Here is a 10,134-nt window from a genome sequence, read left to right on the forward strand (position 1 = left end):
CACCCGTATTAATGTCATAAATGATCACTCATCCATGTCTGTAACTGCCTTAAGTCCTCCTTGCTTTCCCCTTCATTGCCTACTCCTTTCTTCTCCCAGTTTTCCCTTCACCCATGTCACTCTTCTCCTCTGATCACCTCCAGCTGAACCATCCCCTTCCAGGAATCCCCTGGGCTCTTCTTTCCTCTGTCCCTGCCCAGTTCACCAAGAGAACAGTAGCTTTAAATCCTATTGGGATCCAAAAGTGGCTTCATGGTGAGTCTCTGGAACTTTTACAAACCCAGCTGCTCCAGACGCTTCCCAGGAGAAGAAATCTCCCCATTGTGATGCCGAGTCAACATGAAAGAGCTGACTGGCATGGGGTGTCAGGCATTAGGATTGAATTCTTATGAAGTTCCAAAAAAATGAAGCAATCTTCAGCAAAATGTAGGCTGTCAGAGATTGGAAGTCTGATATGTCCCTACTATGCCTAACTGGGAGAGATTTTTGCATGGGACATCCCCCTGTGGGAAGATGGAGGTATATGTTGGTGCCTTAAAGCACACCTGTAATGATATGACCTCTGTCTAATCTCTCCCTAAGGCTGGCACTTGGCTGTGTTTGGGTTGAGTGAAATTTCACACAGAAAATGTCTTTCCCACAGGCAAAAACTCAAGTGCATTTCCTGCTTTGTGGTAACCTGTAAAAGTAGGACGTGAGACACCATGACGCTTGTGCAGAGCGTGTGAGAGGAAGATGATCACCTAGGGCTGAAGCGCAGCAGTGTACAAAGGAGCTGGACAGCCAGGTTGAGTCAGAGCTGGTATGAAAACCTCACCCACACCGTGGCTTGTGGAGCACATGGACATGTTCTGAGGCTCTGGTTGACCCCACAGCCCAGCAGGAGGTAGGACCTAGAGCTGTGGAGGGGACACAGCACCTGAGTAGCCCAGTAAGCATGAGCTGAGGACAGGGCCTGTCCCTTCTTTCCTGTGTAAATTGCATGTCTCTTGGCCGAAGGTGCTTGTCACAACACTCTGGCTGAGGCTGTCCTTTCAAGGTAAAGCATCAAGCCCAGGCTCTGGCACTGCTCCTGGAGGACCAACAGAGGGCACGATGAAATAGTCCACATGGAATAGGGGTATCCAGCATGGAAGTAGTGTTTGGGCACCTGCAGTTGCAATTACAGGCCTCCATCTGCCTGTAGCCCTTCTCTTTGTTTTCCTTAAGGGAGGTTCATGCTCTGCCTGCATCTCACACAGCCCCAGCTGAGGGAGTGTGGCTTGCAGGAAGCCATGATGTTAGTAGGGCACTTCTCTGCCCACAAGGCTAGGATGTCCCAGGTGGCACCCCACACCAAGCAACATGGCAGAGGAGTCAAGGGGTTTTAGTTTAGATTTGTTTTGTTTGGGTTTTTTTACTGTTGTGCCAAACTTCCCTGGAATTGCCTGAGACATGCAGAGTTACAGCTTTTGTGTGTTTGATTTGTCAAACTCACCTTCATATGAATAGATTGGGAAAAATCATGCTGCATGGCTCCAGCCTGCCAGAGCTCTTGTTCATGGGTTTATCCTTAGCTGGCTATCAGCTACAAACACATCTATTTTATTGGGGTGGTTTTTTTTACCCCTAAAGGATTTTTTTCTCTCCCTAACTTTCTTCATGGAGTAATTAGCAAAGTGATCCACTAGCTCAAGAAGAAACTGCACCCCAGGATTTTTCTGTATTGCTGAAGCTTCTTTTCTGCTCTGCTAACCAATACTTGACCGGGAACAAAAGGAAGAGGACAAGGGAACACGTACAAGACAGACTGATACAAGTTCCTGTGTACTGCTTTACTGAGGCAGATCCAGAAACTGCTCAGCTTTTCTGAGTCCCTCAACCTTCCCTGAGCAGTGTATTAATGAAGCAAAGCAACTGGGACAGTTTACAGGCAGAACACCAAGGTGTGGCTGAACCACAGACATCATTCTCATGGCTATGCTCAGCCAAGGGCTGCTACAAAGGACAATGTGGCAGGAAGAGTGTAAACAGGCTTAGACCAGTGTTCTGCATCAACAGAGCTACTTCTAAATACTTTTTCTTGCACAAAGTCTTAATTAAAACAAAAATAAATAACAAAGTTTGGTTCATCTTAGGAAGAAGATTGTTTAGGACCCTTGATGTTAAGGTGGTATTTGGTGGTCCATCCTCCAACCCCATCCAGCCTGACATCTGAGTTCACATGGTTACAACAGCAGGTTTATTGTCCTGCTCCAGGCTGTGTTGAGATACTGCTGCATGGATGTTTGACAACTAATCCACAGAGCCCAAATCACATGGGTTGTTTCACCTAGCAATCCCTTTTAACACCTTCCCTTTCCCAAATAACCAACCTGCCTCTATTTAATTTTCACCCACAGGGCTCAGTTTTGTTGATTTGACCTCAGTGACAGCCAATAAATCAGCACCTCTCTATCCTTGGGGTTTCACCTAAAGGGAGTTTCCAATGCTCGTTTCACTTATTGAAATGCCTGGTATTTTTTTCCAGTTCCTGTTAGATTGCTGCAGTCCCAGGTGTGGCTGGCCAACTACTTTCCCTCATCTCTCCTGTGCAATATCTGGTGCTTTTCCACACTTTCCTCCTGTTAGTCAGCCTAAGGGCTGGTCACTTGCGCACAACCCTTAACAGTGATACTTCCTTCTAAAGACTACAAAGCATACACCCTTTATGGCTGCATTTAAGTTGGTTGCTTTCAAAAAATGGTGGTTTCAATCCTCTGTTCTACCAAAATACTAAGGCTGAGTGAAAGGAAAAAAGGCAAAATACTGAATCCTGTGAATTCTGTGTGTAGAGCACCAGTCTTCCCCAAGCTGTTCAGCTGGCATTAACAGTACACCTAGCTTCAAGGTTTCACACATTTGCAACTTTTTTTGGCTAAAAAAATGCTGCCTTCCAACTCAGACCAGACTTCATAATAAATATCTGGTGTTCACTGGAAGAAGTAATTCTCTTTCAGACACTGTCAGCTCTAAGCTTTCATCAACTCAGCAGCTTGGCAATTTGCTTTTTATGCTCTCCATGGCCTCACTTGCTCTCTGTGCCCTGTGTTTGCTGTGGGACCAATTGTACATCACTTGACAGAGAGATAACCAGGGCTCTTGGGCAGAAGGATCCATTGCTTTGATTGTTAGTCTTGAAGTCAGCAAAGGAGAAACCAGTCTTTCTGCCCAAATCTGTATCAACCTGGAATGCTGATTTACTTTCCAATGTGTTTGGGCACAAGCGCTGCACAAAGAGTTGGCAGAGCTGGGTTAGGTCCTATGGAAGCAGATGGTGGAGCAGGAGTCTTTGAGAGCTGAGCTTACAAGCTGAGGGAAGCAGGAGAGGAGAAGAAAGACCAGAAATAGGGGCCATGCCAATAGGGGCCACAAGGAATTAAGACACAGAGAGAAGGGGCAATGATTTGAACTTTTGTAGATCACATGGACAGAAAGACTTTAATTCTCTATAATTTACTGTTGCCAGTGACGGCTTCAAGAAGAAAAGTGCATGAATCTCCTTGCTTTTCTTCATAGGAAGATGCAATTTTGAGGATCAAACCTTGCCAAACCCATGTTCTAAGGCTCTGTGAGAGGGAGGCGTCTGACAATTAAATGCAGACATCAGGCAAGAAACTGCCTTCAGGCACTGAGCTCCCACCTGAATTACTCCTTTGACACTGATAGCTCTTGGGAACAAAGAGTGGCCTCATTTTAGAACTACTGTGTATAACCACCTAGTAAGTATGGTGTATTTGCTTCTGCAAGTCACAAACAGAACCATAAATAAAAAGCGTTGCCTGATTACGTGGGTCATGAGTAGTGAACATCCACCACCACCTGGGTCCTTCCCTGTTTGACACAGCCTGCTTGGGTCTCTTCCTACAACATGAGCTGCACTCAAATGTTTATGTAGAGGCCGAAACTTCTTGTTTTGCTGTATGGACAAATCATGTAATTTATTCCCCCTATTTTCTGATGGAAGACTAACAAAGGCACTCAACACTCAAACACACCACTACTAAATAGATAGGAACTGGACTTCAAAACTAGAGATGGTGCCTAGGTGAGGTGGCACTGCATTATGAGAGGGTTGGTGCTCCCTTGCACAATGCAAATACCAGAATTAGTCCAAGTGTCACCATGCCCACAGCACATCTGCTGTTATAGAACTCCGTCATTATCATGTGTTACAAGTTTGTATAATGTGAGTGTTCTATAAGGAGAAATCTCACCTGTCTGAAGCTGACCATGCCATGAATGGATGGTCTGACATTTCAATTTCTCTATATCCTCTGCCTAGAAAGGGAGAGAAAGCAAAAGTCCTTCAACATCAGATTTCTGTGGCAGTAAGTGTACATCTATTTTTAAGGTACTCAGACATTACAGTGTGAGTGTGCAGAAAAACACAAAAGAAGCAACAGTTTTCCTTTCATGAAAAAAGAAATAGTGTGGTCACACAAGACAATGAAAGTGAGATAAAACACTGAATAGCTGTATTAAGCAAGCGCCTACTTTTTTCAGTGTCCAAATGTATCCCACAGGAGAAAGTGAAACAAAGAACAAGTGGAAACCTGTAATTCAATACACTATTTGAAAAAAATGACCTCAGCTGTAATGTTTCCTAGCATCCAGATAGCTCAGCCAATATTACAGGACCATTAATGTCATAGGCTGTGTTTTATTTTACTCATAATCCAAGAAAAGGGAAGGAGAAAAGAGATTTGTCTCAGGTGCACTCAGTAGAAATTCTCTACAACAGTAAATGGCTGATATGCCAGGAGATGGTCAGGCTTAAATTTATAACACTCCCCCTAGAACTGTAGGACTGGATAATGCCTGCACTGCCAATGCTATGCAGCATGCTACACATTTGGCATGACAGGTAAAAGAAAGATTTTATGTAAAAGTGATGCAGCTGAAGCAACAACTAAACAGCATTTTGGAAACTGCTTTCAGTGTGGGAAATCATTGGATTTGAGCAACACGACTGGATTAACAGAAGGGCTGGGGAAAAGGCATGGAGAAGTTCCATGCGGGTCTGGTTTGTCTGTTCATCCCTTGCCTCCTCTCTACAGTCAGCATCACATAAGGCAGTGTCTCATACAACAGATTATTCTCTGTTGCCTGCAGTCTGCGTGGGGTTGCTAATGGAATGGAGTTCTTCCTCCTGGTTTGATTACTGAGCAGAAAAGAAAAAGAAAGAAGTACTTTCATCTGAAAGGAAAAGTTCACCTTTGTGGGTTCTTGACAAGATTGTTAGGTATGAAAAGTAATCCTGTTGTGAGGGGAAACTTTTAATCACCATTTTCTTTATTAAGTGTTAACAACAGATTAGTACAATTATAAATTTGACCTTTTCAAGTTAATGGAAGGAATTAAAAAATATATACTATTCAAAGTAACCATTTCTGATAAAAAATGTTCTAAATCCCATTTTTTTTCAGTGCATTCAAAACTAGCCACCTAATTTGACCAAAACTCATTGATGAAGTTCTCCTGAGGCATCTTTAAACAATGGCAGGGCTATGTGAGGTATCATACAGCAGTGACCACCTTCATTCCTATTGTATTGCCCCTCCTGACTCAAAAAATGAGTATGAGTGCCTCTTCTCTGGATACAAATACTTCTTTCTCCTCCTTTGCAGAAAGAGCGAGGAAGCACATTAACTGAGCATGGCCACAGTCTTGAGAGAGGGTGTTGTCACCAATCTCATATCTTCTTCCAGCTTTTCATTGCACCAGTGTTAGAAGGTATTGCTCAAGTCTTACCTGATCACTTTGAATACTTTGCTGTTCCCTGCCCTTGCCCTCAAAAGGTGACACCTGCAGACTGCAGAGGTTTGGTTCTGCATCTTACCTGAGTGCTCTCATCCTCCAGCAGGTCCTCAGTACCAGTCTGGGACCAGAGCCTTTACACCTTGACTTCTCTCAATTAGTTGAGCATACATGATGCCACAACTTGTTTTCCAAGTAGATGATTTTACTTATGGAAAAAATAGTTATGCTGTCATCGTCACTTTGGAGGGAAGGTATGTATCCACCTTCACTTAGCCCAAGTGTTGTGCACATTTTCTTATATAAATGGGTTTTTATCTTCAAGTAATCGATAGGCTAAATTTTTCAGATGCTCTTATCCTATTGACCTTCACCAGACACATAAGTTACCTTTAGGTTTAAACGTTAGAAGGATGATTCTTGTCAAAGTGTCGCTGGGCTGCTCACTGACTGCCCAGGCCAGCACTGTAGTGGTTTCACTTTCAACGGCCCTCTGTCCTTCTGATGTTTGGGTCATCTACCTCAGTGCTCTTTTTCAATTTTAGCATGGATTTTGCATTCTGTTTGACCTGCCAGCACGTATTTCCATCCTTTAGTAGTAGCTAAGACACAAGCCCCCGTCCCCACACCTGTTTCTCATAGGTAGGCTGATCAGCCACCTTAATTTTAATTTTTCAGAAGAGTATGGCTCAAAGTCTACGGAATATGGAAGTAACTTGGAGATCAGTGGAAGTCATATATTATCTCTACTTGTTTCCTGTGTTACTTAATATTTATAGATGATTTGCATCTACCTAATAAGCACTAAGAAGTTCTCCTACTGGGGAAAAAAAGGAGATCAAAACATGCAGCTGATGTAAAAGTCTGGAAATAAATAGTCAGAAATTGGGCTTATGTGTATATAGTGTATAAACTGGCATGTGAAAATAGGATTTATAAATCCCATTAGCTCTTGAGAAGTATATCTTCTGGGGTTGCACTTTCCATACCAAATTTCATTTTTTATGTATACATATCACAAAAAGATATTTTCAAGTGCCTCAAGTGAGAAAGCAGCCTTAAGTTCAGAAGCTGCAGACCACTTGTGGTTTTCAGAAGTCCAAATTATCTATTGAGTGTCTAATGAAGATTTGGAATAACAAACCCTGACAAACAATTTGATCTGTGTAATATGTGGAAACTCTTTCACAAACCCCCCTTCCACTCATAGGAAAATAAAAAGTCATAACATGCTGGGGTATCATTTTCAGTTTGCCATAAATCTGGATCTATAAGTCTGTGGGATTCCATTTTTTTTCTTTAATTGACACTCTTGAAATTAAAAGGAAAAAGGTGGACCTTGACTGAACCACCAGCTGGTGAAAGGCAGAAGAGATCATCACTTTGCACAGGTGTGATGTTTTCTGCTGTAATTACTGACAATTAGAAGGGGGAGGGATGGAGTGCTCCTGGTTCAGTGATGGGACCTCCTGCCAGGGTGTCTGAAACCATGCCCAAATCAGGGGAAGGACAGAGGTAAGCAGGTGCTTTCTGTGCAGGAAGGCTCTGCATTGGATCCTGAAAGGGAAATTTCAGGTCACATACCATAAGGTTGTCCCTGCCTACGGCAAAACACTTGTCAAATCTCTAAATACTACTTTTCCAAACAAGGTGTTGCTACTGGCTCAGGATTATTCTGTGTCTGCTAGACAGAATTATCTCTTAAAACATGTTTCTACTTTAAAAATTAATTTCTACAGCTGCCTATGAGCAAAGCATGATCACACTACAGTTTTGTGGAAAAGAAGAATGTGGTTCTGGAAAAAAAACCAGGAGCTCAGGGGTAACACTCAAAAAGCAAATGTGCTACAGGCAATTCAGTGAAGGAGGGTTATGTCATAAAAGCCCCCATGTTAATAAATATTCTTAAAATAATGTTTTTGATATTTAAATATTGTAATTGTTTTAGAATGGTTATGCCTGCAAGTTCTTATTTAACATATTGATATCCCTATTAACGCACATATATTACATATATGTATAAATATATATGTTATTGTTATTTTTTACTTTCCATTTTTACTATATTTTACTTATTTAGAATCTAAAGCTATTTGCATAATAGTAGCATGAACAGAGTATTTAGTCAAGATACTAAATCAGCTGGTACTGTCATGGACCTGTTTCACATTCTGTTAATAATATTTAATTTTTAAAAAATAAAAACAACAGTCCATGATCAGTGAATATTAAAGACAAAGAGAGGCACTGAAATCTGATTAATTCATGGATTTGTATTTTGTATCCTGAGGGAAGGGGAATCACACAGCACACTGCTCTGATGTGCATTGTAGCACTCTTCAAATACCTGTTTATGACAATGAAGAAACTACCTAGTCCTGCACCAAAGCATGTATAAGCAGAGAAATATCACATGAGCAGAAAGAATATGCTCTTTCTGTACAGGTTAATAATACCACCACTGCAGGAATAAAACAACCTTCTCTAGAGCTAATACTCTTTTGAACTGTATTTTGCTCAAAAGAGTTTAAGAAAATTTTGAAAATGGCAGGAAAAAGATAGAAAATTTAATCTATTTGCTTATTTCAGTTGAAGATTAAGAGGCAACTTGATCGTGGTCCACAGGTATGTGAATAAGAAAAGGATTATAATACTTAGGGAGAAAAACTCACACAAAAAGAGAAATCTTTGGTGGTTCAGTGATAAACAATCTCATCTCTATTTCCTGAAAAACTGGAAGTCGGAGAATTTCTGCAACTTAGCCTGTAGTCTACTAATATAGAAGTGAAGCAATTCTGAAATCCTCTTCATATCTCATGGTTGTTCAAAGAGATATTAAGTTGTTAAACTACTGACATCAGGAATAATGTAAACAGGAGTATCCAACTGTAAAAATCATTTATCTCTCCAGCTTAATGCAGAGTCTCTAAAGACAGTCCTTTAATTCTTGGTCTTGTTCAAACATAAATCAGGTTCTTTTCTGGACTAAGCTGAGCTGTCATTCTTCTGACTGAAGTGTTTCCCTATACCTTCAAAACCTGCATTTCAGGGATTCATGAGAAGCATTGGAGGCCAGGAGAAATGTTAGTATAGAAAGGCACAAGAAAATTCATAAACTTCATCAAGTAGTGTTTTCAGAAACCTGTTTGGGTCATAAGGATCTCTTGTTTACAGTTTCTTTTGGAGCTATGTACTCAAATAAACAACATACAGATGAAAATCTGGGCTTGTTTATTCTCCTGCATCTAGTGGCTGAGGAGAAGTCCCCAAAGATACAACAGGCACAAGAATTTTAAGCAACTTTAAGACCTATAGCTGTTAATAGACCTCAACCAAATTGTTTCCAAAATATACTAGCATAGATCCTAAACATGACATGGGCTTAATCTTAGTCAGATGGATGGAAAATAAATCCAGGCAATTCAAAAACTTACTGTAGGTTGTTTTCATTAAATGTAAATTGCACATCTCTGATGGGCAAGGTCTGGCAGAAAGGTTTTTCCTGTCATATACAAACTACAGCCTCACCGAATGTATACTTTAAGATATTTTATGCCCAAAGTTATCCTTTATGCAGGTCTTCAGCAGTCAGTTTGTGATTATTTGTGGCCAGGATGATTTCTCTACATATTTTCTCAAAGTACAGATTACCAGTCTAGTCTCTTGTGAAAGCGCTACGTATGCATGACACATTTTCAGATATGTATGATCTGAGCTAATTAAACACCTGCTATCTGTACTTCTGTTAAAAGTGACTCCCTGATGTTTCTTGCTGTCTTTCACATGCAGTCATGTGAACTCAAAAAGAATTGGCTTTTCCTCTCTCTTTGATGCCATACAATACATTCATGTCTAGCAGAATGGTTATCTGCAGAAATCACGTGCTGGCTCTGAAAATTCACCTAACTCATGAAAGCTGCAATTGATTTTTAAATGGTGACTATTCTCACTCACTGTGATCTCTGATCAGGCTTGAACTTTTTCTAAATTTGCTGGGCATCTCTGTAAAAGTGTTTCAGTAATGGGAAGCTACGGTTATCATTTGCAAATTTTAATGGGTCTGTGACCTCCCATGATAACACAGTCATTGTCTGCCATGTTTCAGATCTTCAGCCTCCTTTGTTGTACTCTTGCCTCTAGCATCAGCAGCTATATACACCTGTGAGAGAGCAAAATGTATTAATCTAAGCCCACCTGAATCCTGAAGAGTTTTGCGGAAGAGCTCAAGCCAACACAAACTAGTTCAACGTAACTGTGTGATGTCTTGTAGAGAAAACTAATCAGCAGAATGAAGTCTGCCTGCCAGGAAGCCCTGTGAAATCCTCTTATGCTGTATCTTGCACTTCAGGACCCTGA

General features: G+C 41.1%; 1 long non-coding RNA gene across 1 annotated transcript; it reads left to right on the plus strand.

Annotated features, from left to right (window-relative positions):
* Positions 1-7,258: 7,258 nt before the first annotated feature.
* LOC136287696 (uncharacterized) lies at positions 7,259-9,914 on the plus strand. The gene is made up of 3 exons (XR_010720266.1): positions 7,259-7,293; positions 8,368-8,403; positions 9,884-9,914. It is a non-coding gene; the product is annotated as an uncharacterized lncRNA (long non-coding RNA).
* The last annotated feature ends 220 nt before the right edge of the window (positions 9,915-10,134 follow it).

The sequence above is a fragment of the Chamaea fasciata genome, unplaced genomic scaffold (assembly GCF_029207755.1).
Source record: "Chamaea fasciata isolate MVZ Bird 193981 ecotype frontalis unplaced genomic scaffold, bChaFas1.0.hap1 SCAF_3, whole genome shotgun sequence".
Classification (NCBI taxonomy): Eukaryota; Metazoa; Chordata; class Aves; order Passeriformes; family Sylviidae; genus Chamaea; species Chamaea fasciata.